Source organism: Lygodium microphyllum, chromosome 9 (genome assembly GCF_053477565.2).
Source record: "Lygodium microphyllum isolate KBCC chromosome 9, Lygodium_microphyllum_v1.1.10, whole genome shotgun sequence".
Classification (NCBI taxonomy): Eukaryota; Viridiplantae; Streptophyta; class Polypodiopsida; order Schizaeales; family Lygodiaceae; genus Lygodium; species Lygodium microphyllum.
In genome coordinates, this window is record NC_141143.1 from 153,882,756 (window position 1) to 153,910,032 (window position 27,277).

At 43.0% G+C, this 27,277-nt stretch overlaps 1 pseudogene across 1 annotated transcript in view; it reads left to right on the plus strand.

Moving 5' to 3' along the window:
* Window positions 1–2,253: 2,253 nt before the first annotated feature.
* LOC148031740 (uncharacterized) overlaps window positions 2,254–27,277 on the plus strand; it is a 132,854-nt pseudogene continuing 107,830 nt past the window's right edge. The window contains exons 1-2 of the transcript XR_015691942.1: window positions 2,254–3,449; window positions 3,651–3,755. The product of XR_015691942.1 is annotated as an uncharacterized LOC148031740 (transcript). The remainder of the gene's footprint in view (window positions 3,450–3,650; window positions 3,756–27,277) is intronic.

Below are 27,277 nucleotides of genomic sequence, written 5' to 3' on the forward strand. Positions count from 1 at the left end.
ATGTCTGTTGTTGGTCTTTACTTAAAGACACCAGTATTTACACATGGACAGTTGTATGTTGCATTTTCAAGGGTGAAATCCTCATGCGATGTGAGGGTGTTATCGGATGAGGATGGGAGCACTATGAATGTCACGACGAACATTGTGTACAAGTAGGTACTTCAGAAGATGCAATGAGGTGCATTGCTTTTTTGCAAAGATGCATACGGAGATGAATTTTTTGGAGAGTGGAAGATATGCTTGCATTTTTTTAGAGATGTATCTATTGAATTTTGATGGCTTTATAGTCCTTGCTTAGTGTGTATGTGAGATGGCCTCAAAGCTGTATTCGGTTGGCATATGCTCGATGGTAATTGAGTATATATTCCCTACACTGTATATAAGTGTTTGCTTGACTTTTGCAGATGCCTACTCCAAGCTGGGGTTATTATCCAGCTTCTGAGTATCAGAAGGAATTGCAGTGTGACTTGCACGCAGTGACAACGGATGATATTATAAGAAGAACGCTTGCAAGGGTCATCGAGCGTTTGTATGATGATGCCAACATAGAGATTTTGCTTCCAGTCTTTATTGAGGTGGTGCATTGTGGGTATACTCAGTGCTTTCGAGTGCATATGGGTGAAGCTGAGCAGGACAAGAGGTTTCGGCGATCTCATACTGATAGGATACCGAGGGGGTGGCCGGCATATGAATTTAAGGATCTCAGTTGTTTTGTGACGCTACATCAAGCTGTGACAATGCCTGCCAAGTGGTTTGCAAATATTAAGCCAGGTATTGTTATTCCACTATTAAGTGATCTTTGTCGATTGTTGGATGTGTTCATGTTTACGTTGTGAACTTTTAAAATTTAGGCGCAAGAAAGAGAGGAAAGACTATCATGTCCCCTATACCATCACCAGGACGAAGAGTGGCAATGGGACTTGCTTCTCCTGAGCATGCTATGTTGGAGAATGGAATTCTTCCCAATGGTTCCTCCAAGAAAAGAAAGCTTCATTTTGGTTAGGCCCGATGGAAAGTTTCAACATCTTTGTAGCGTTTGGATGTAGATGTATCTATATCTATTTATCATAGGTGTAATCAAGAAGTGGTACTTCATGGTTTGTTGATACTTGGATTTATGGTACAAAGTTTTCGGCTCTCGGGCAAGATTTCGTTCTAGGCTTTGCTTCACCTATCTGTATTTGATGCTTGGATATGCTTACACTTTGTGGTTCATTTCAGCGTAACAATGTTATTTTTGATTGTAACATCAAATGATCATGTAGAGCTACTTCTAGCTATTGTGCATAGCAAGTATTGTTGTTTCAATGTTAAGTCCCATGTACCGTCAACAAGACGAAGAGTGGCGATCGGACTTGCTTCGCCTGGTCATGCTATATTGGAGAGTGGAAATACTATTATGTCCCCTGTACCATCAACAAGACGAAGAGTGGCAATCGAACTTGCTTCGCCTGGCCATGCTATATTGGAGAGTGAAAAATTTCCCAGTTATTTCTCAAAGAAAAGAAAGCTTCGTTTTGGTTAGACGCTATGGGAATTGTAAATTTTTTTGTCACATTTGGATGTATATGCATAGGCACAATCAAGGAGTGACACTTTGTGGTTTGTTGATACTTGAAATTGTGGTGCAAGGTTATTGGTGCAGTCTCTAGAAGAAACTTTGGTTTCGGGCTTTGCTTCACCTATGTGGGTTATTAATACTGAGAGTTTGCGTGCAATGCTTGGACAAACTTAAATTTGTGGTGTGCCTCATATATCTTTTTATTTGTGATTCGTTTCACTGTAAGAATGTTGTTTCTCATGTAACATCCAAGGATACAAGTTGTTTCTAATTGTTGTGCAGAGCAAGTATAAATACAAGTCTATAAGTTTGGTGCATGGTCATTACATGTATATATGAGTTTGTGTACTCTTTGATGCAAATGCATATTTGGCCTTTTATACATGTGTGTAAGAGAGAGAGAGAGAGAGAGAGAGAGAGAGAGAGTGAGTGATTGAGTGAGTGTGGATATAGAGGGGGGACGTGTAAATGAGATGAGAGATAGAGGGGTTGTGAGTAGAGGAGAGTAAAGCATGTGATGTTTTTGTGATAGCATTATCCACTGTGCGATAGGGAAGTGCAGCTTCACTTCCCTCGCACCCCGCTGCGCGAAGCTGCCGCGAAGCGGGATAGCATTCCTTGCGTGCGAAGCGCGCCAGGATCGCTAGTATACATTATACATACATGCCTACCCGATTGTTTCCCACTTGCTCCTGCGGCCTCCCTTTTCTTTTCCGGGGGTGTGGGCTGCTGTTTCTTAAAACTCCCGATTCTTTTCTTTTTCTTGGGTGCGGGCTCGCAGTCTCCGTACAGTGGATCGATGACGTCGTTGTGTTTCTTTCATTCGTAAAGAATATATCCATAAACAATCAATTAATAATAATGGATCGTTTTGTCCTCCTGAAGTGCGGAAGATCATTTCTGATCCCCCTTCGAGTAATAAGACCCCCTCCTGTAGCTCGGTGCTAAATTTTGAAGATCATTTCTCGATGAAGAGTATTGGCTGACAACTCTTTATCAGAATCTACCATTAAATTTGTCTGGCTGTACTTATTCTTCTTCGTACCCGTGAGTCGTGTGCGTTATATTTTGCGGAACGATCTCTGCTGGGTTCGGCAATAAGCATGGTTATTTGATGATCACACGTTCCCTTTGAAGCGAAGGCTGGTGCTCGATTGTAGAAGGCGGTGCCGGTGAGATCATCCCTCCATGCAAACTATGGCAGCTCAGGTTTGCTGTACCATCGTCTACTGACGATCTCTTTGAAGCTTGCTGCTTGCTCTGCCATCGATCGATCGGTTCTCTTTATTTCTGTTGGATTTTGTGCATTGACATTGCATCTTCGAGTTCATGTACTTATGCCACCTGTTTCCATCATTTTGTTGGTAGTTACTGAATGACGCAGTTCCTTCACACTCCATAAACTAGCATCATCAACCAAGGGATACCAAGCAGTCTCAGTGATAAAGACCTGAGAACAATGTATTAATTTGGAATTAGAGATTTACACTGTAACCGGCTTCATCATCACGGGACAATGGGAAGTGCAATTCACATCTCAGTACCCTGCTGTGAAATCTCTCGCAAAAAAGGTAGCACCATGAATTTCAATGTATCATATGCTCCAGATGGCCTATGCGATCTTGATGATCCCTCTTCCTTTTGGGAGTATGAAAGATCACCCTTCAACGTGCCTGGATTTGCATCACAGAATGGAATGCAGGATTTCTTGGCACGTTCATGGAGCACATCAACTGTTGAGGGCTGCACATCCTCATCCCAGTTGATCAACTCACAGAAAGTTGATTGTGCTCCACTCCATGAGCTCGAACAAATTGACCAAATTCCAGCGTCACACAGTTCTCAGCTGTCACCGAGCTTCGCATTGGATAAATGCCATGCTCCATCTGTAAGTTTAGATTGTGAAATCTTGTAATATATCTTTGCTGAGCCTGTGCTCATGTGGGTTTAAACCACATGCCAGACCATGGCCGTCTCTTTAGGAACAGTGCATGTCTCATTCAAAAACAATCCTGTTAGCCTGGTCATTACTTGGTATTTGGTGGAATATTCTCAGTTAGATGCTGAGCAGTGGTTGGGGATTTTGCAGGATTTGTCTCCTTTGATTCCTAAAAGAAATCACTCATATTTTGCTTATACTGGGTACAGTCCTGGAAGCTGTCATTCTACTCCAAGAAGGCTTGAGGAGCTAAAGGTAATTTTGCATTGAAGTTGTGTGCTCTGAGATACAATTTGTTATTCAAAAAGAGCAAAGACAAGGGGGAGGGGAAGGGTGGGTGTGTGGAGCAGGGAGGGAACAGATTGGGCCTGTTACTGCTGAAGAAAAGAAAAGCTTCTACTAGCACCCAACCAACCAACCAAACCCCTAACACCCCCCCTCCCTCCTCCTCCTCCTCCTCCTCCGCCCCCCCGGAAAGGGAAAATACAAAGGTCAATCTTCTCCATGGAGCGACTGTGTTGTAAAATTCATATGAAGGATTTATTGGTCCAGATGATTTTGCATCCTAAAAAGTACAAAATCATCAAATCATCATCCCCTTCAAGGTAAGGAAAAGCTGGAACAAATACTCCTCCATGCTCACTGTAGAATTCATCTTTAAATTGTATATTGAGGTATGTAGCATCCAATTTGTGATGATGTATATAACATCCACTTTGTGGTGATGAATACCATGGCAACCTTTGCTGATTGAGGTACCATTGATGCCATGAAATGATACGTTGGCTGAGATACGCTGACAACTTTCTGAAGATGTGTACATGTACTGTGAGGTCTGCAAAAGAATTCGAGACTGTGGCTAGATGCACATTCTACTACCAGTCATATATGTTCTTCTATAGCTGATTCCCTAAAGATCCTTCTCCAAATCTTTTTGGAGTTAACTGTAGGTGCCTCAGGATTTTAAGTGGTGACAAAATAGTATCCTCAAAAGTACAAAATCATTAAATCATCATCCCCTTCAAGGTAAAGGAAAACTGGAACAAATACTTGCCCATGCTCATTGTAGAATACATCTTTAAATTGTATTTTGAGGTATGTAGCATCCAATTCTATAGCTGATTCCTTAAAGACCCTTCTCCAAATCTTTTTAGAGTTAACCATAGGTGCCTTAGGAGATAAAGTGGTCACAAAGCCCTTTTGAGGTAAGACTACTTTCACCAAAAGTAACTTTGAAAGAAACTTTCCCCTTTTGCTGCATTGTTGAGAGTGACCAATCTATTTGCATTTATAACAAGCATTGAGAAATGTTACAAAAGAACAAGTTTGTGACAAGTGCATGGTGCATCTAGCCCAATATCAAGAAATCAAGAATGGGGATGCTCATGTCCCACGAGAGTCAAACACTACTATCTATACCCAAGGTCGTATGCTTTTTGAAATGAATGCCCTCACCAGAAGAGTAGAAGTGTTGTGAAGGAGTGAACATGAGGAATGAAATAAAGTGGCATGCCTTCAAGGTGGGTCATATTGAGCTGCAAGACAAGAATTGTGTCATTGGATAAGCATGGACAAAGGGATCATGGGCGGATACACATGCTTTACTAACCAGCTGATAAACCAAGTTTGTGAAGCTCCACAAAACAACAATAGATCCTCCTCTTATGTGCTCTGCCCTCCTTGATGAAAGCTCAGAGCGTGAGGATGTGGCCAAGAGTAGAATACGCTCTTTCCACATGCTTGATGTTATGCATCTTTGCCCATTTGCTCAATGCATGCTCTAGTATGCCGTGCATGCGTGCACACACACATACACACACACACACACACCCACCCACCCACCCACCCTCTCTCTCTCTCTCCACACCTCCCCGCCCCCCCAAAACACACTCTCTCCTCTTTTTGTAATTAAGTGGCTACCTTGATAGTAAGCCATTTATTTTATTAGTCCACTGACCTGGGTTTAAATCTCTCTTTTTTCTACACCTATAATAAATAACTATACAGAATGTAGGAGTTGAACCCAAGATGATTGAGTTATATCTGTTTGGTGATTGCTCACATACGTGTGCACGCGCACACATATATTTTTCTTAGAACACACACACACACACCACACACCACACACATACACACACACACTCTCTCTCTCTCTGTGTCATGAGGATATGTATTTTTGAAATCTCACTTAACATGTGGATTAATTTTTAACACATGATTAAGTAAATGTTACACATGTGAGGTGCAACTAGGGTTAGAGTAAATTTACGAGCTCGGGACGCGAGGAAATCATGGGATGTCAAAGACAAAAGTTGCTATAAGTTATGTCTCATAGGTACTTGGTGGTATTTGGTGCCAGTTGTTGGCCTAGGGCATCCATTTGGCCATAAGTGTCAGTTGGTGACACTAGAGAAGTGGTGTTTAATGGTACCTAACGTCAATCTGATGGTCAAAGATGGCGCAGAGACACTCGAGAATGGAAGTTGCCAAGCCAATTTAATTATTGGCCAGTCAGATTATTTTTGAGGGCACCAAAATAATTATTAGATTAATTTTCAGTATTTAAAGACTGAAAATTAATATTTAATGATGAAAAATGCTGGAAAAACCATTTGGGAAGGTTGCTGCTTGTTAAAAATGCCCATGCAAGACTGAAAAACGTCTTTAGAGGCTGGAGAGAGACATTTTTATAAATTCAACTTGCAAGAGAGGGAGAGGAGGCTGCTGGTCTGATTTGCAGCCATTGGAGGACCTTCTAAGGTTGCCATGGGTAGGAGAAGACCAATCAATAGCAGGAGACAGTATCTACAGGCTGTTGAGATAGGGCAGCAGCAGTAAATGACTGAATTTCTTCAGTTCTTTGCATCTACAAGCTGTTGTGGCAGGGCAGCAGTTGCATTTAACTGATTTTCAGTCATCCTTTGCGACAAAACTTTGAATTTTCTCTCTTTACAGCTTTCCCTCTCATCTCCCAGCAGCCATTTCTCAACCTTGCTTCGAAGATCTCAGCATTTGGACCCTTGGAGGCTAAGAAATTTCAGATTTCTCTGCTGTAAATCCTAATCTGCAACAGAAATTAGGGTTTAGAAGCAGCTTCGGGAATCGTGCCAGAAATTGGAAGCTCCGAGACTTGGATTGAACAAGGCTGAAGCTATTTTTAGCCTATTCAAATGGAGGGACCAGCAAATAATTGAATTTGGGGCATTTTCCATCTCCATCAAGGCGGGTGAAGGTCAATTGATTGCCCAAATCAAGGGGCAAATTAGATTAAAGACTTGCTGGTGGTTTTGAACAGAAAGGAAAGTTGGAATACTGAAAGGGATTGGGAGAATCCCATTGTAAATCTACTTCTTCTTCAATAAAGCTAAAGAAATATCGAAAGGAGCGCTAATTTCGGGGCCAATTGGGTGTGCATTGTCCAAGATCAATAGGTAAATTTGTATTTTCAGATTTGCATTAATTGCTTGCTGGTGTAATTAAGTTGTAATCAAGGATTTACTACCCATCCATGGAAGGAAGGTTGGTTACATGGTTCCATTGCTGGAATACCACTCAATCCCTTGATTTGGTGGGCCCACGGCCTGCCAAAGCTTTGTGCTAGTGCTGATTTTTACTCTCAGCTGAGAAATTACAGCAATATATCTTCATATAGTGAGATGGACTCAAGCAATGATGATGCCTCTCAGTATGAACGTTCACATGGGAATGAAGGAAATACAATGCTTCACCTTGGACAAGGTTCAGATTATGGACAACAAGCTAAAAATGTTGCTACTGGGCAAGATGCACGGCCTTCAGGGCATAAGGAGGTTGATGACCAGCAAAGTGAAGAGGAATTTGATGACCAGTTCAAGAATTGGATGAGGATAACAGTAAATCTCTTTGTTGAATTGACAAAGGATTATCAATTTCCCGATTTTTGAATGCTTCAAAAAGAACAAGACATCTTCTACATCTTCGGGACAGCAAGATGCACCAAAGATAATGCCAAACCCTTCATTTGAAGCTCCCAAAGATGCTAATGAAATAAAACAGTTGATACCTACAGGGCAAGGAATGCAAATATAAGGCCATCACGGAAGTGCCACTCCAATGGATTTTGGACAGCCAAGCGTGCATGCTATGATGGGGCAGCTAGGATATTTTGGTGGAAGCACGATTTTTCATACTATGGTTGGACAAGGACCGCATACGGGAATGTATGGCACAAATCCCTATGGTATGCAGCAACCAATGCATGGAGTGCAAGGCCCGGTGTATTCGGGTATGGCTGAAAATATGCAAAACCATATGTATGGCAGTATTGGCTTGATGCATGGGGCTCAAGGAATGAATGTTGGTCATGCAAATGCTCCGTTTGGTGTTGGTCTTGATGTAAATTCAGCAAATGCACCCTTTTTGGCTTGTGTATAACAACTTGACACCCAAAGGGGTGCAGCAAAAGACTATGATGAGGGTGGAAAAGGAGTGAAGTTTGAGTCCTTCAGCGGTGTGCAAGATAGATTGAAAGATTTTGACTTTCATTTAGTAGTTTGATGCAGCCTATTCAGGGGGGAACTTCACGAAGTCCTCAAAGATTCGAAAGGCAGCCACTTTCTTGAAAGGGAATGCATTACAGTGGTGGTCCACTCTTTTGATGCAAGGTAGAGCACTATCAACGTGGGTACGATTCAAGCAAATGTTTGCATCGAATTGGTTGACAAGTACCTTTGAGATGACATCATGACAGCTTGGAATAAGCTGGATGCTAAGGAATGTAAGAATTTGGAGCAATATAATAAGAAATTTTGGGATTCACTGCTGTCTATTACTTCGTATTGCCTCGTACCCCTTCAAGAGCAAGTGGAAAAATATATTTGTGGGCTGCCCAAAGGAATTAGGGATTTTTGCATTAAATCCATCGTGTCTAGCATGTCTCAGCTTATAGAGATTGCTGCTACAGCCAATGCTTTGCTGCTTGGGAAGGATTCGGGCTTCTTAGAGAGTGGGGAGAAGCCAATAAAAAGTTATTTAAGGCTGAGAAAAGAGGTAGATCTGAAAATCAGCCTGAAAAGAGGCCAAAACAACAAAGAAAGGGCTCGAAAACTTTGGCACGACGTAGGGAATTGATGGCTGAACTTTGCATGTGTTTGCCTAATGATGTATTTTATGAATTCGAGGAAAAGGAAGCTAAAGTCACTCTAAAGGGATTTTCTAAATACTTCAATCTTGGTTACCAACAGGTACCTTCTGCAACCATGAACCCTAATCTAGAAGAAAAGAAATCCCTCTTGAAGCAAATCAAACCGCTTGAGTTTATGGGAAAAGGATCCAATGTTGAGATTGATGCTGAACTCTGGATAAAAACCCTTGAAGATTATTTTGATGCAACAAGAACAAGTGCAGCTAACAAGGCTATGATTGCCAAGCTTAAGCTGATAGGTGAGACATGCTTATGGTGGAAGCAGTGGTGTCGAGACAACACTACCACCAAAACCCTTATAAGCTAAGATATAAAGAATGTCGTAAGACAGAGATACTTGCTACCTTCCTATCGTTCTATCAAGATAAACGAGTTCTTCTTCTTGTGCCAGCTAGGATTAAGTCTAGAGGCCTATTATTCTCAGTTCGTGACACTTCAAAAATATGCGCCACCAATGAATACTACCCAATAGGTGGCTAAATTCTACCATGGATTGAATCAACCATTGGACACTTGTCTAAAGTCCCTAAGGCTGATTGACTTGCAAGATACTCTCATACAAGCCAAAGCTTCATTTGGGCCTAATGGAGATCAACTTCTTAAAGAGAGCTACTATGATGACTCAAAAGACCAAGAAAAGAGATGCCACAAGTGCGGTGAGATAGGGCATATCCAAAAGAGATGTCCCAATCGCCGATGCTTTCTATTGCAATGAGCTAGGGTATATCCAAGTTGACTACCCTGAGTTGGATGAAGACAAGGAGGAACTAGCAATGAAGCAAAGCCGTACGAGTTCAACATTTGGTGTATTGCAAGAATCAGATAGTGATAAAGGCTTAGAGCCCCTTGTAATCTTTGAAGGTGTCAAATGATTAGAAGTCCTAGAAAGCTCTTCATGAGATGTAATAAGCCCTATACTTGTTATGATCCCCTACTATTGCACTAACAGTTGAGTTATAATACATTGCAATAACTTTTATCCTTGAATTCATTGAGTTATCTTGAAGTTTGAGTGCTTGTGTGCAATACGAGTAGCAGAGTGGGAGCGTGGTGGGTCCAAACCCACGGGTTCTAGATGCAATAAGAACTTATTTTAGAGAATGATAAACACTAAGTTCCTTTCGAGATGAGTATATCTTGATTCCTCTAAAAGGTAGAGGGTGTAAGATTCTGTGTACCCCCAGGTCAAAGGGGGCTAGGGGATGGCATTTAAAAGAAAAGAATTAAAACTTTAAGTTTTTCAAAATCTTACATTACTTGTGGTTGCTGTCCACCCGTTGCCATGCTGCAAAGTCACTATGTGTGCCACCAACGACTATAGCACCACCCCCTCCATTCCATCGTAAACATCACCCCCGCTAGCAATGCAAATCAATCCACTTCCCAGCCATGTGTCCACACATCCCGCAGCTCGTTTTGATAATCAGAAAGGAGTTGTTAACAAAAGAGGGGGGGTTACCCTCTTAAGGTTCTATCTACTCTCACACACACACACACACACACACACAGAGGGGGGGGGGGGAGGAAGGAGAGATTGAGAGAGATAGAGGGAGAAGTAGGTATTGAGAGAGAGAGAGGAAAAAAGAAATTGAGGAAGTGCGGAACTACTACCGAGCGGACAATGAGCCATTGACTTTGAACCTTATCAAAGCTGAAGGTGGTAAGTTGAGACTCACAAGCATATGGAAAGAAGCACGACCTCAAACCTTGAAGCTTGATGATAAGCACAAGTATTTGTCGAGATTCGAGAAAGAGCACAAGGAGCTTGGGATGCATGATGGCTCCCAAGAGGAACACCTCGAATACAAAGCACTCGATTGCGACTACGATGTCCATTCCACCCTTGTCTCAAGCCTTCCAAGTGCCTTTGCACAAAGTTGAAGTAAATGATGATACAAGTAAATTAATATCATGGCTTAGAAATGGGCTCATTTGTGAAGTTTGATTGCATGTCTAAAATGTGAAAAGAAATTGTACTATGCATAGGCGTTAGGGAAATCAAACATGAACTTGTAATGCTAAGATAAATTGACTGTCTATTGCTAAAAGGTGAAGTTTAGGCCTTTTTATTGCCTTATTACTAGGTACTATTTGTTTGGGAAAGAATTTTCTTAATAGTCTTGAAAGGGGAAACCTAATAATGTTTCTAAAAGAGAGATATGTCTATTCAAGTCCCTTCCTTGGGAGGATTAGACATAAAACCGGACTTCTCAATCATTAAGTTATGCTTTGAATCATGGCATGAATCTACAAGGGATCTAGTAAACCCTAGATTAAATTAGATGTAAAGGTAAGATGATTCATAACATCATAAGAAATAGACCGTGCATGGTTAAGGTTACACATTCTAAGGGGAAATAATTGTGTGATATGAAGAGGCTTGAAATGCATTATCTTGACTTGCAACTTAAGTATAAATCAGGATTGCTATCTATATTATTTCTTAAGTAGTTACACTCTTTGGAGAATCATATTGGCAAGTTATTGACCCTTATGGGATATCCAAGGGCGTTGTTTTGAGTTGCATTTCATATTGAAGAGATGTTATTCTTGTTATGGAAAAGGATTGCTTTTATTAGCTTAAAGGTAGGCCATTTGCCTTGTTTCTGTTTGAATTTCTGTGAATCTCCTAAAGGGGAGAGTTACACTCGTTCCGAGGGTTTGTCAAAGTATAAATGGATCACCTCCATGATTGCACCACGGAAAAAAGATGCCAAGAAAGGCAAGAGACGCGGATGGGCACTGGTTGATACATTGGCCGAAGGTCGAGTGGTGTAAAGGCTACCATAGAACATTGATTGGCTCCTATGGTAGCTTGTAGGTCAAGGAGGCTTTGGACACCCTACGCTACCTAGGTCGGAGTTGAAAAAACTTCGTGGCCTAATATCTGCGGATGTTGGAAGACCCTATTCTAGATAAAGGGTGGATTATGGATTATGTCCATGGGACTTGGACAGGAGTATCCAGGTGTTTGGATATGGGTCTCAGTGTAAGGGATGGAAGGCTAAATTAGCATTGTACCTTGAAGAAGGTGTAGATAAATACATTATTGTAATTGTTTTCTAAAGGCCATTTGATCTTGTCCTTTTGTTTGTACCTAAATTACATGAATGAACCTGGTGCTAATAGGCTAATTAAGGGAGCTTACATGTTAAACATAAATGTGTTAGATTATTTAAATAACTAAAATACACCATTGAGGGAAGTGGGAGGTCGGAACCCCCAATGGGTCTATCCCATGGTTGGGACGTCTCAGTGAGTCGAGTTTTCTTTAAATGCAGTAGAATTAGGATAATTTAGAAAAAGGTTAAACGTAGGCAATATTATAGAGAGTCTAACTCCATGTCGTTTCAGGGGACTAGGGTGAGACTTTGCCTTAGGGACAAAGGGGTCGACGTGCTAGCTCCCTCTCGTTTCTCACTCTTTTTAAACCAAGTGCAACATGGGTTTGCTTCAGTTCGAGTGTTTTTGTGCAAAGCATGATGCATGAAGATCGACATTGGGAGACTTTTAGGTGACCTTAACTCTTTTAAGAATTGGATTTAGGTCAATCCTTGTGGCCAGAAGCATTCCCTTGTGAGGTAGACTCCAAGGAATATGGACAACAAACTCCGTGATATTCCAAGGAGTTGCGGATGGTGTCGCTTAGAAATATCTATTGATGGACCACTGAATGAGTGGAGTAAACAACTTTGCATGTGTTTGCCTAATGATGTGCTTTACGAATTCGAGTAAAAGGAAGCTAAAGACACTCTAAAGGGATTTTCCAAGTACTGTGATCTTGATTGTTAATAGGTGCCTCCTGCAACCATGAATGTTGATCTAGAAGAAAAGAAACCTCTCTTGAAGCAAATCAAGCTGCCTAAGTTCACGGGAAAAGGATCCAATGTTGAGACTGATATTGAAGTCTAGATTAAAACCCTTGAAGATTATTTTGATATGACAGGAACAAGTGTAGCTAACAAGGCTATGATTGTGAAGCTTAAGCTAATAGGTGAGGTATGCTTATGGTGGAAGTAGTGGTGTTGAGACAACACTACCACCAAAACCCTTCTAAGCTAGAAAGATATCAAGCAGGCCGTAAGACAAAGATACTTATTGCCTTTTTATCATTCTATCAAGATGAACAAGTTTGTTTCCTTGTATTAGCTAGGACTAAGCTTGATGGCCTATTATTCTCTGTTTGTGACACTTCAAAAATATGCGCCACCAATGAATGCTACCCAACAAGTGGCCAAATTGTGCCATGGACTAAATCAACCATTGGACACTCATCTAGAGTCCGAAGGTCGATTGACTTGTAAGACGCTCTCATACCGGTGTAAACGCCCCGAACAACGTAGTATGCTTAACAATTATGATATTCGCTTGTTTTCGGGATTTAATTTAAAAGAGAATGAACACTTAAAGCTAAAAATGAAAGTTACTCACAAAATTACAACCATGAAAATGTAAAAGTAATGGAGACAAAATTGAGGGGGTTGAAGATGGGCAAAACCAACACCCCTCCCGAAGGAATGTATTTCTGCTCAACCCAAGTCCCTTAGGGAAAAGCTCAGTTACAATCAACCTGAGAGTGAGGAGAAGTAATTCTCACTCTCACAAGATCATGCAAAGATGTATAAATACACATGCATTATCTATTATGCAATGATAAGAACTGATTTCTTTACAGTATGAGAGAAGAAAGAGGGGAAATCAGCCTTTCTCCATCGTTGATCAGCAGTACATGGATAGGGCTTGCTTCTTGTTACTTAAATGGAAGAAAGAGCTCGAGAAGGAGGTGCTGTAATGAATTTACAGGCTTGCTGTCCTGTAAAACAGTAGTGATAGAAGAGGGAATATGGAGGAATTTGATAATGGAGAAGTGGGGGAAGATGATGGGGATGGATGGGGCCAGTTTCTGGCTATCTATGGGTGCTGTACATGAGTTTACAGCAAAGAAAAATGATGCTGAATGAAGAAAAACGAGCTCTTATTTATAGGAGAGGGAAGAGCTAGTACAAAAGGGGAAAGTGGAGTAGCACAAGACAAGTGTCCAGCCACATGTCATGAGATGTGACAAGTGGTGGGACACTTGGAAACTTGTGTGACAAGTGTCTTGACACTTGTCTCTTCTCTACGGCCTTCCTTTTTGGGCTGAATACTGTCAAGAATAGAAACAACTATATTTAGTAAGCATAGTCAGAGTACAGAATTTACTATTTTTAGAATGACATCCCTATTTTTTAGGACTAGCATTTTTAGGCTAATTTGAGGCTCCTAAAATTTAGGGACCCCCCAATATGGGTGTTATATGAAAGCTTTTTCCGTGTACATCGCAAAAACGGTATTAGAATCTTCATGTGACTTTCCTATGCAAAGAAATGTGCATTTCAAGCTTTCAGCCCACACATGCACATTGTACAAGCATTTCATGATCATGCCATCTTGTTGATTGTAACTGTCTGTTCTGGCGGATCTAGCCCACACTTCAAGGCATCAATCCTTTCTGTGTGCGAGTCTAACCTTGATATGCGTGAGTTCTGGCCACAGGCGCCCAATCGGGCCATATAGGTGGAAGTGTGAACTATCTTTTCTCTAACCCACCGCGTGGGTCCACCATAACCTATGACCACTCATTAGTGGCTAGCTCCAATGCACTTTTTCTTATATCTAATTAGTGCAAAGGAAACAAATTTAATAAATCATTATATAGACAAATTAATGAAAAAGGATACAAATTCTGTTTCTATAGAGTTGTGACAACCGGCCAAAGCTTTGTTGATCGGGCCTAGTGGAGATCAACTTCTTGAAAGTAGTTATCTCTTAGAGAGCGGCAACGAAGACTAGGATGACTCAAAAGACCAAGAAAGTGGGTGAGATAGGGCACATACAAAAGAGATGTCCCAATCGTTGATGCTTCTATTGTAATGAGCTAGGGTATATTTAAGTTAATCGCCCTGAGTTGGATCAAGAAGAGGAGGAACAAGCAATGGAACGAAGTTATATAAGTTCAACATGCAGTGTATTCCAAGATTTTGATAGTGATGAATGCCTAGAGCTTCATCTTTGAAGGTGAATAGAAGTTCTAGAAATCTCTTCATGAGCTATAATAAGTCCTATACTTGTAATGGTCCCCAATTATTGCAATAACAATTGAGTTATAATACATCGCAATAACTTTTATCCTCGATTGCTTTGAGTTATCTTGAAGTTTGAGCACTTGTACGCAATCGGAGTAGCGCAGTGGAAGCTTGGCGGGTCCTAATCCATAGGTCCTAGATGGAATAATAACTTATCTTAGAGAATGATAAACACTAAGTTCCTTTCGAGATGAGGATATTTCGATTTCTCTAAGGGGTAGAGGATACGACATTCCGTGTTGTCCCAAACCCCCCAGCAAAAAAAAAAACGTGTGCAAATGGGGTCTGTTAACCCTTGGAACGAACAAGGCGCAAAGAAGGTTTAAGAAGGAGCATAAGAAGACAACGCGATAGAAAAAGAAGACCAAGAAGCACGGGAAAAATTTTAAAATAAAAAACAAGGCATACAAGAGATAAAAGCGCATTTTAGTCCTTTGTAAAAGTGCGCAAGGCCTCCTCTTGTGCAAGTTGTAAATGAAAGGCGCATGTAAAGGAGCCATGAGAATAGAAAAGAATAGGAAAAGAGTGGAAAAGAGGACCAAGGCCGGACAACCGGTCATGGAAATGGGTTGGGCGCCCAAGGGGAGAAGGGCATGTATAAAAGCCAAAAAGTTAATGGATAAGCTCATTCTTGGTGTGTGCGCAAACTAGCTCTCTTCTTGTTCTTGTTCTTGTTCTTGCTTCATGCTTATGCATGAGAGAGGGAGTGTGAGAGAGGGGGAGTGTGTGTGAGATCGAGGGATGGTGGAGAAGCTCTTCTCCTCTTCTCCTCTTCTCATCTTCTTCTTCTTCTCCTCTTTTCTCGCACGCGCAACTATGGATGTTGGAGCTTGGAGCATAGAGATGGAGCTAGCTTGAGCTAGCGCCTTGAATCATGGAGCCATCAAAGGATCCAAGGAAGAGGACTGCAACGATCGGATTTAATGGTAAGCTCACTATATCCTTGTGTGAGAGCGTGCATGACTATGTGAGAGATAGCTATTGCCACTCACTTAAAACACTTGACTTGATAAGCGGTTTGTAGGGTCTCAACGGTTGCTAGTGATAATGATGACATTTTGGTTCCGTTGTCGGGACAAACAGATTCAAGCTTAGAGTGCTTGTGCGCTCCAAATCAAGCAATAGAGTAAGAGTTCGTCTCCAAAACGGCACTTGGTGTAGGTAGGAAGTGAGAGAGTCAGAAGGTATTCGATCTCCTTTGCTGAATAGTTTATGTTTTGGAAGATTTAGGAACGTTAGTTAGATCAGTGCTATGGCGTTTTTTATTAGTAGGATGCATTAAGGTTGAGGAAAAAAGAAAAAAGAAAGAAAAGAAAAGTTTCAGTAGCAACTAGGAAGTAGGGAAAGAAAATAAAAGAAATTTTGAATACCTTAGAAGAAAAACAAAGAGTAAGGGAAGAAAGAGAGATCATTAAAAGAAGAGAAAGGGGGGAAGAGCTCATTTTAGTATGTGAGAGATTGAGAGAGAGAGAGTAGCAGGTCAAGAGAGCAACAATAGAAATCCGTCGTATCATCACTGTTGGTGATTCCAGATATGCTCAAAACCCTCCTTGCTGATTGAAGAATAAAGACAGGATCATCACTGGTGCACTTGTGATTTATTAAGTCATTCGTCATCGTTTTTTGTCGTTCTATATGTTTTCCCATTGCTTGAACAATGCCCTAGGCCTTGGACAGTTAAGCCCTAACTGGCCCCTCGAACGCTCGAATCACTTTTGTCCTCTCGGACAACTCTTGCCTCCGGTCCCACTTGGATGGCTGAGTTGATCCACTCGGACACCTAAAAGTTCCCTCGGATAGCTCTCACTCAGATGGCCTTGGATTGCCAAATTGTCCACTCGGACGCACCCTCTAGGACTTGGACGGGCATCCCTATCCGAGTCAGACCCTACCACTTGAATAGTCCAAATTGTACCACTCAGACAGCTGAGTCCGGGACACATACGGACAAAAATTTGCAACTTGGACATCTGAATTTGCAGACAACCTAAACCAAAACACATTTTTAGGGACCGTCTAGACCCCCCAAACATACCAAAGGTTGTGAGCTAATTACTGGGTGACCCTAGTTGGATCGCAGACCTGTAAGTGTGATCATAGAGCTGACCAACATCGGAATTTGCCCTGACAAGCCCAAGAACTGACCAAATCAGTCGGTCACTTATAGTTTACTTCCCAATAGAGATACTATTTGACTACTTGGGCAGACCATCCATCAGGACCCCATAGAGGATCGAAATTGACTGCCAAGTGTGATCGCAACTCGCGTAAAAGAGCTGCAACTATACGGAACTGATTAGCAAGGTGTATGTGTGAATGATTTCATTGAAGGTTGCACATTGCATTGTAGGCACTTAGGTATATGAGAAAAGTTGAAAGCCTGATTGTGCACAACTCACCTTGCATTGTACCATCCAAGTGTGTGAGTAAGCATAAACTTGCGAAGTGATTTAATTAACAAGGAACATACTAAAGGGGAATTAAGCTAAGAAACAAACCCACCAGTAGGACTTGCAAAACCCTTGGGACCACGGAAACAAACCAAGAAACCCAACACTGAGAAGTGAATAGTCTAAAACCACCTGATAATTGAGTGAAGAAAGGAACGAACCACAATTAGAGACGCGTCCTTAGCCAACCTAATTACTATCATTGACACCTTAGTGGTCCTAAGATGCCACGCCTTTAGGTATCAACCACTTCGGTACCACCGGCAGTGCGCAACATGGAGTATGATGAGCTAGTGAAAGAGCTCTAGAGTCAGTGTGATAGAATGAATGAGGAGTGAAAAGCTGTGCTTGCCGAGCTAGAAGCGGAAAAGCATGCTTTTGCAGCTTGCCGACTTGAAAAGACAAGGCAAATGACGGTATTCACAAGAGAAGTGACGGTGCAGAAAGAGGCCTTGAAGGCAAGACAGGGTGACAAAAATCTATGTGGCCTATATGAGGAAGAAAGGGAAAGCTGCATGGCATTAGAGTAACAATGTGCCTTTAACTCCAAAGAAAACAAACGCCTGGAGTTAGAAATCAAAGAGTTGAAACAATAGAGGGATGAGTTGAGACAAGAGCTGCAAGCCACAAAGATGCAAAGAGATGAAGAGGTTATAAAGAAGATAGCGGAGCTGAAGAATCAACTCCAGGCAGCACTCCATGAGCATGGCATCCTAAAGAAGCAGGAGAAATGCCAAGGCCAAGACAAAGAGAAGATGCATGCGATATGGAAAGAGCAAGAGCAATTGATAACCATCCTCTCACAAGAGCAAGACCAAAGTCTCGAACAGATGAAAGAGAAAGCTGGAGGATGGGTGGAAAGGAACGATGCTAGAATCAAGGATTTAGTAGAGCATGGTGCTATCAGAAAGCGAGGGTATAATGGCTGAAGGAAAAGTAGAAGCAATAGAGACGGGGCATAAAGAAATGCCCTAACATAGAAACATAAACGAAAACTATACGACAAAGCACAGACTGATAAAAGAACACAGTTAGGGTTAGGGTAACTCAGAGACAATGAACACAGTAAATAAATGAAGTGATATAACTACTGAATAATATGATGCTCATGCCGCAAACACACTATGTAGTGAATGAATAGTGAACCTCGAACTCTTGCAGTTCAAGGATCAGGGCAGGGGTAATGAGTTGGAGAGTGTGCCGTACTCCAAATGGATTCCGAATTGCAGCAATGCAGCCTCCGAATGTCGAACACTAGCAAACGCAGCAGTGAGAAGCTGGATCTGATGCAAACAATAGTGAGGAGAGAGAAAGACTAAAAACGCAGGCAGCAAGTAAGAGAAAGACTAAAAACGCAGGTAGGACAGCCTGCAGGAGGGAGAAAAACTAAAAACGTAGGTAGCAAGTGAGAGATAAAAAACGCAGGCAGGACAGCTTGCAGGAGAGAGAAAGACTAAAAACGTAGGCATGACAGCTTGCAAGAGAGAGAAAGACTAAAAACTTAGGTAGCAGGATTGTGGTGATGTGGCAGACTGTACGGCAGCAGGTCTGTACAAGAATAGTAGTCGCTTGGCTGGAATCAGCTCCAAACTGTGTGAAGAGGGTTGGAAACCAGGCACCAATTGATGGAGACAGCAATGGACAACTTCGGCTGAGATGTCCTCCGTGAACGGGGAGTGGGCAACAAGCTGAAACACCTGAAATCTGCAAAAATGAGATTAGAGAAGAGTGGAGGGTTGGCTACCTATTTATAGAAAATTAGAGTTATAGATCCTCTCCCACTTAACTCTCTCGATCCGCTCCCCATTTTAGGGTTTTGGCTAAAACAAGCCTAAAATAAGCATGTTTTGGGCTGTCTAAGTGACTAAGTGCATTTCTTAGCACAACATTCCCCTCTCAAACCCAAAATAGGGCTAGAAAAGTAGGCCAGCCTAAATTTTAATTTACCCCGAGGCATCCCACCCCAAAGTAGCCAGGGCATTGGATAAAGAGTGCACATCGGCTGCCCAGTGGCCTACCAAGACTACAGAGGTGATGGTTATCTTACCAAGGGAGCCCAAGTGATCACCCCAGAGAGGCCAAGGCATCAGACCAAGGGTGCTCGGTGGCTGCCCAAGGGTCTACCAAGTCCTACAAAGCTGGATGGAAACAACAATGGACTTGTTTGTTTTGTTTTGTTTTTTTTTGGGTGGTTGTTTGAAAAGTGTTTTGCAATACATAAGTAATATAGGGGTAGCGACCGATTAAGTGACAGATAGGAAAAGATAAAGAGAGTTTTAAACCCAAGTCATTCACAAAACTAGCAAGCCAATCCCTTACATTGACTAGGATAAGTGCCTAAGGATGATAAAAGTGTGTGTGTGTGCCAATCATGTGGTGAATATGGGGAGAGGCAAAAAAGATGATGGTGGGCTTAGGAAGACAAGCAAAGCAAGCAAGCAAGCAAGGGTAGGGAAACTGCCATTAGGAGAATTGCCATGTGTTACGCCATAAATATGGTGGATCCTAGAGTTGACCACTCCAAAAGATCGAAGAGGGATAAATGCTCACAGATGCATGTTTACATGAATAGAATGCCAATGCATGGGGTAATGCAAAGGGAGATGCAAGATGTTATGCTTATGCAAAATGCTATGCAACGGTGCCACTTGGATAGTGCCCTCACAGGGGAATTGTTCACTCGTCCAAGTGCCCTTTTACAATCAGGTCATCCTGATAGTGCGGATGAAGTTACAAATGTCCATAATACAATACAGAAGAATAAATGAATGTAATGTCTAAAAATTGTAAGCATCATCACTGTCACGATCAAGAGTTGAAGCCGCCTCCTCTCAAACTAGAAGGGAAAGCAAGAGGGAAGCAACCTCTCCCCGTCAAGCTGAAGAAGTAGGGGAGGGTGTACCCAAGCCGATCCTGGGTAGCAGGTACTGAAGAACCAGCCGGTTGACTGCTTTGGTTAAAATGTTTGCAAAATTATTTGATGAAGGCCCAAACTCTAGGTGAATAGTGCCTAGCTCAACCTACTCTGTGGAAAAGTGAAGGTGGACGTCCACATGCCGCGTCCAAGGTGAGATGATCGGATTGCCCGCAAGGGCAATGGCACTCTGGTTGTCCCAGTAGACAATTGTGGGAGAGACCAAGGAAAATGAAATGCCGCTAGTAAACTCCTCAGATAGATGGCCTCGATGGTGCCATCAAAGAGAGCTCGATACTCAGCCTCGGCCGAGGAAGCGGCCATTGTCTCCTGCTTACGGCTGGACCAAGAAATGGGAGCCATGCCCAAGGTAAAGAGGTAGCCGCCATGGGAACGTCGGGTGTCAGGATCTCTTGCCCAATTAGAATCAGTGTACCCTGCAAACATAAAATAGAACCATATATCAGGCCATAAGAATTAAGTACACCGCAAATAACGCAACACACGAAGACATGCAATCCAATGTGACATCCTAGGTGTTGTGAAATACTGATTGAGTATGCTAACTAAGTAAGCTAAATCTGGCGTAGTGTGAATTAACCAAAGAAGTTTTCCTACAACAGAACGATAGGTATGTGCATGTGCCATTTCCATGACTATCTGGTTCCTATGCTCTACAACTCCATTCTAAGAAGGGGAGTTGGTAGAGGCGAGTTGGCGAGAAATGCCATGCTGCTGTAGAAAATCGGAGAACTTGTGGGGGATAAACTCACCACCACTATCACTCCTCATGCAACCGATACGACGACCAGTTTGGTTATGAACCAGCAACACCCAAGCAGAAAAGTATGTGAAAGAATCGAACTTATGCTTGAGGAAGTATACCTATATGTATCTAGAATGATCATCCACTATCAAAAAGAAGTACAGTGCGCCATTCAAGGCAGCAGTGGATGTCGTTCCACAAAGATCAACATGAATCAATCTAAGAGACGCCTTAGCTCTATGTGAGGTTTGCTGAGAAAATGTGTACGGTGCTGCTTCCCGAGTTGACAAGCTTTACAGACATCTCGAGCTAGCTTCAGGCATGGAAGGCCCTCAACTAGCTCACGGCGTAACAACTCATAAAGTGAGTCATAACCAAGATGCCCTAAGCGAAAATGCCAAAGACGCTCATTGTTCGTAGGCTCCCGAGATGTGGCTAAGGCCTGGAAGCTATGGAATACAGAGCTCTTGGCTGTCGGCTCGGTCAGAAAGTGAGTCATATGGTATAGGCCATTAGGCTATGCCTCACCACAAGCAATCACTAAACCAGTCTGAGAGTGAAGTATCTTAACTATGGTTGCTGTAAAGAAAATCGCTCGCCCCAACCGGCAAAGTTGTTGAATAGATAACACGTTCACCCCAAGCTGAGGGATATGATATACATTGTCCAACGTAGCCAGATCTGGACCCTTGTCAATGGCAAAACTGATACAACCTTGAGCCTGAATCTTGGCCGAGGAGTTGTTTCCTACGCGGACCCGTCCGGCTGCAGGGCTCGGGAATGGAAAATGTCCGCTATAGGAGTCATATGATGTGTAGCTCCATTGTCCACAATCCAAACAGGAGCTGAAGTGCTCGACTGTGATGAGTGGGCCTCTGCGGTAACCTCGTGAGGAGGCAACTCACATATGTGGACGAGACTCGCATTTGATGTCTCTATGGAGACGATGTGGGCCTTTGCAGACCAGTAAGACAAGCCCTCTGGAGTTGAGAATGTTGTCGACTGAGATGGCTGAGCAGTGGCAGTATGAGTTTGACCTTTAAACTACCCCTTGCTATCACCCTGCCTTCCCTGCTGGGGGTTGCGCAACTGAGGGGCGGGGATCTGAGACTTAGGTTTTTGTGCTATGCCTCTTGCCTTTGATCGACACTCGTCGTCAAAATGGCCAGCCTTTTGACAATGTTGACAATACCTATTCTTTTTAGGTACATTCTGCTACCGAGGTTTGAGGGATTGGGATGTTCCTTGTGAATCCTTGGATTGATTTTGCTTTTGAGTTTGATTTTGATTTTGAGTGGAGGTTTGGTTTTGTTTGCCCTTCCCTGTTGCCCTTTCTGAGAATGAGTAACAAGAGCCCCCTCTGAAGAGGAATTCACATGAAACTGATCCAACAACCGTGTATAACGCAATAACTGACACTCAAATTCATAGAATGTAGGCATGGTAGAGTTTGAAACTATGCCTTCCACAAAATTGAAGTATTTCTTGGGGAGTTTGTTTAGGGACAATGTGACTTGATCGTCAGAGGACTTAGGAGTCCCTGTAGTGGAGAATTCAGCGAGGAGACGTCGATACTCAGCCAACTTGACTTTCAAGTCAACCCGGTCAGTGATTTTGAAAAGCTAAAGCTCATGGTCAAGATTAATACGACGGGTCCTATCCCGAACCACATAGTGGTTAGTCAAGTGTGCCCATCGCTTTGACGCTAAGTCAAAATGTTGAAGCTGAGAATGAAACTCAGGCATTAAGCCTTGCATCAACTCAACAATAGCGGAGGCATTCCTAGCCTTCCATGAGCGGACAACCTCGTATGGAACAAGTGCGGGATCGGGTTGGGGTTCCAACCCCTGCACAAGATCCCATAGTTTATGGGAGTCAAGGACATGTCTCATCAAGTTTGACCGAATAGTAAAGTTTGATCCGTTAAAATGAGTCTTGTCATTAAATGCATGCTCGGTAGAAGATGAGCTAGAACCATGAGGTGTCGGGTAGGTAGGGTAAGATGGATGTGGGGGATAAGATTATGGAGGGTAAGATGGTGGAGGTGGATGTGTCTGATAAGAAGAAGGAGGAGGGGGAAAAGAAGGGTAGGCTGAAGTAGGCTGTGAGTGTCCAATGAGTGCCAATTGAGGCAGAGGCACTAGAACATGAATGTTTCCATAAGGTATCGGTGTAGGTGGAGGCATTTTGACACGAAAGCCCGGACCAAAGTGAGGCTAGGGCACAACAGTATGACCAGAAGGTCCACTAGGTAAAGCCATGGAGACAAATTGTGGAGTCAACTGATCCACACTTGGGAGAGATTGGGGGGGATACCCAGGCTACAATGATCTCGAAAGTGTGTGTGAAGTAGGTGGAACACCACTTGGTAGAGGTAAGGATGAGGTCCTAAAGGATGTGCCTATGTTTCCATAACCCCCCGGTGTGATGTGCGGTGCGATATAAGGTGTCTGAAATAGAAAAGTGAATGGTGTGAATGAAAGTGGAGAAGCAGCGGATGGATGTGATGGGATGGGTGGGTTTTAAAAATGAGGTGTATGAGATGCAGATGTTTTATCATTTAATAATTAGAAATGAAAATGTGAAGATGATGATGCACCATACAATGAAGAAAAAATAACACCAAATTCATTCTGATTTTGTGAAGTAGACGGAAAAGAAGGAAGGGTAGAAAAAGAGGTACCCGGCTTTTTCTCATAATCCCCACGACGTGTGTTAACATATAGGAATTGATCCTCAAGAGGACCTTTTTTGTAGTCAACAGACTGAATTCTTTCTTCCACATGATCTCTACCATAATATTGCAAAGCAGAAGAGGTAAAAGAAGAAGGAACAAAAGACGAATCTAAAGTACCTTGCACCGGAGTGGATGGAAGAGAATGAAAGAAAGGAATATACTCCGGGTCTTGTTCTTTAAGAGGGGGGCTCATCCCTGATGGAGGTCTCAACGGCCCTGCAGCATCATTAGATTTATGCGCACCATCTGAAGAGAGAAATTCATACATACCTTCATTTAGAAGCTTTTCTTGAAGGGCAATCCTTCGATTGAGCTCCTCAATCTTCTTTCGTCTATAAGCTATGATCAGTTTGTATTCTTTAGAGGCCAGCTTGCGTAGCTTTTCTTCCATGTAATCAGAAGTGTCTTCCACCATATCGGAACTTTGTGGAGTAAGCTGATCGGCCCACTCTCGCTTGGTTCTCGACATAGTTGGTTTTGGAGACCGAATCGGTGTTGTTGTGTTCGAAGTCATTTGAGCCTACTGTAGTTCTTACTTCTTGTGTAGAGCTTTCAGATCAAAGGCCTAGGTTTCTTAGAGAGTACCAGGCTCTGATACCATGTAAAGAAATGCCCTAACATAGAAACATAAACGGAAACCATACGACAAAGCACAGACTGATAAAATAACACAGTTAGGGTTAGGGTAACTTAGAGACAATGAACATAGTAAATAAATGAAGTGATATAGCTACTGAATAATACAATGCTCATGCAGCAAACACACTATACAGTGAATGAATACTGAACCTCGAACTCCTGTATCTCAAGGATCAAGGTAGGGGTAATGAGCTAGAGAGTGTGTCGTACTCCGAATGGACCCTGAATTGTAGCAATGCAGCCTCCAAATGTCAAACACCAACAAACGCAACAGTGAGAAGTTGGATCTGATGTAGACAGCAGTGAGGAGAGAGAAAGACTAGAAACGCAGCCAGTAGGTGAGAGAAATACTTAAAACGCAGGCATGACAGCTTGCAGGAGAGAGAAAGACTAAAAACGTAGGCAGTAGAACTGTGATGAAGTGGCAAGCTGTACGACAGCAGGTTTGCACAAGAACAGTAGTCACCTGGCTGGAATCAGCTCCAAACTGCGTGAAGAGGGCTGGAAATCAGGCACCCACTGATGGAGACAGCAATGGATAGCTTCAGCTGAGATGCCCGTACTCGATCTCGGGATTTAGCTCCATGCTGACCAAGTGACCAAGGCTAGAAGAAGAGGAGGAAGAAGATGTAGAGGATCCTTAATATCCAAGATTTTCACCTGAAAGGTAACTTGCAGTAAAGAACAGTAGACAGAGTGAACGGGAGAACCTGAAACTCAACCTCGGGAGAGAAGCCACTAGCTTTGTGCATCCATGCAAGAAGGAATACGAAGGCCTCGTCACCAAGTTGTGGCTGAACCTCCAAGGCCCCGATCTAGGTAGATCTTGGAGATCCTGGGAATCAATAGGTGAGATGACTGCTGGAAGAAAGCCACCCCATCCAAGGGTAGAAGAAGAAGGTAAAAGGCATTCACCAGGGTGTGCAAAGGATTGAGCGGTGGGTGAGGACCCCCTTTGAAATTGGAGGAATAGGAGTCCCCTCTGAAGTTGCAATAGATGTAGATGCCCCCTTGGAAGGCAAAGAAAGATCATCCCCCTCTGAGGTAAATAGGAAAAATCCAAAAACTCATGGATCACGGACTCTGAAATGTCTAAGGATGAAGGAAGTGACACCAGTTGTACCGAATAAGGTAGGGGTGGTGAAGAATGCCTAGAGGTGGCCTCTCGAACCTGAGTAGGCAAGGGTGAAGGGTGGGGCTCAAGCTGAGCAATGAGTGGGCAACAATCACTTTTTCTCAATGGAGCGGACCGGGAAGCCAAAGAAGAGGAAAGAGTCGAGGAGCCACTGTCTCTCAAAGGAGCGGACTGACGAGGAGACGATATCAAACAATCACTGTCTCTCGATGGAGCGGACTGTAGAATTGCGGACCGTGGTAGCCACTGTACTCGAAAATAGGTGGGAGAAGATTGCAATTGGCATTGCGACGATCTCCAGGAGGTCGTAGTGCCAATCGATCCTCCATGTGCTCGAAAGGACTTAGTGTGCATTGGATGCGTCTTATTGCCTTGAGCATATTACTTTGATAGATAGCCGATGTAGAACGATCTCTGTGGCTCAGAAAGGAGAGGTGGCATAAGGAGTGCCTCGTGGAAGACGCATATACTCGGAGGGGGTGGGGAGCAAAGGTCGAAGTCGGCAAGCTTCGATGGGATGACCGTTCGTGCCATAGTAGGAGCACCCAGTAGTTTGGTCATCAAGGGGTGAGAGGGTAGTGGAAGGGCTAGAAGTGAGCTGCCAATGGGAGGAGGATGCTACCAGCAGTAAGAGGTTGCAACCGGTAGAAAAATGCAAGTGAGGAGAGAGAAAAACTAAAAACGCAGGTGAGGAGAGAGAAAGACTTAAAACGCAGGAAAAACCAATAGTAGCAGTCAGCATGCTAAAATCAGCTCCGAACAGTCTGGAAACAGGCGCCAGACTATTGTAGACAACAATGGCCAGCTTGGACTGCGATGTCCTCTGCGTTCGTGGTGTGGGCAATAAGCTGAAATACCTGAAATCTGCAAAAACGAGATTGTTTTCTGAATGGAGAGTGATCAGCAATAGTCACTCTGCTGTAAACAGCTGCAAACTGTGGGTAGAAGACTAGAAACAGGCGCCAGACTGTAGATGACAGCAAGGGACAGCTGAGACTGCGATGTCCTCCGCAAAAGGGGTATGGGCAGCAAGCTGAAAACACCTGTAACCTGTAAAAACGAGAATTTGATGCAGCGGAAGAAGAAGAGAAGTGGATGCCGAGCCCACCATCGGTCTTTGCGTCACTGGAATGGAGGATCTTTGCCGTTGTTTGAGTAGATCTAGCTCTGATACCATGTCAAAAGATGACGTATCAGCGAGACAGTAGGGTTTGAGGGGAGGAATATGGAGTAAACTCGGCAAACATGGAGAAGAGAAGAGAAGAGAGACAAAACTCTGATGAACGGAATAATGAAGTTTTGAATCATGGAGTGAATGTGATACAAGGGAACAAGGGTGCCGTAGCACAAGGAAGGTGATGAAGACAGCCATGAACCAGGAACCACAATGTCCTCCTAAAGGGGTGTGAGGGTAGTGGAGAGGTTGGAGAGAAGAGGTGACAGACTAAATGAATCAGCCGTAAGGAATGAATGAGAGAGTGGCCTATAAATAGGCATTGTCAGTCTAGGATAGCGCCCCTTTTTGGGACTACAAACCCTAAACGCAAAACGCAGAAACGTAAAAACGCAAACTGCGGGTGAAGGGTTTCTCAACACACATCGTGAACTGACTATCATTCATGTCCTCTTGTAGGTTCATACAAAAGGTTGGCAATAGGGTAGCTCTCATCATGAGTCTAGTCATAGCACAACTATCTATGCCCGCATTTATATAAAAAAAGAGGGGTGGTAGTCACTTTTCCTTTGCAGTGGGCTTTTTCTTAAGAAGGATTCTTAGGAGACGCAGATAGTTACGAGTGGTAATAAATGCCGGATCTGGACATGAAGAA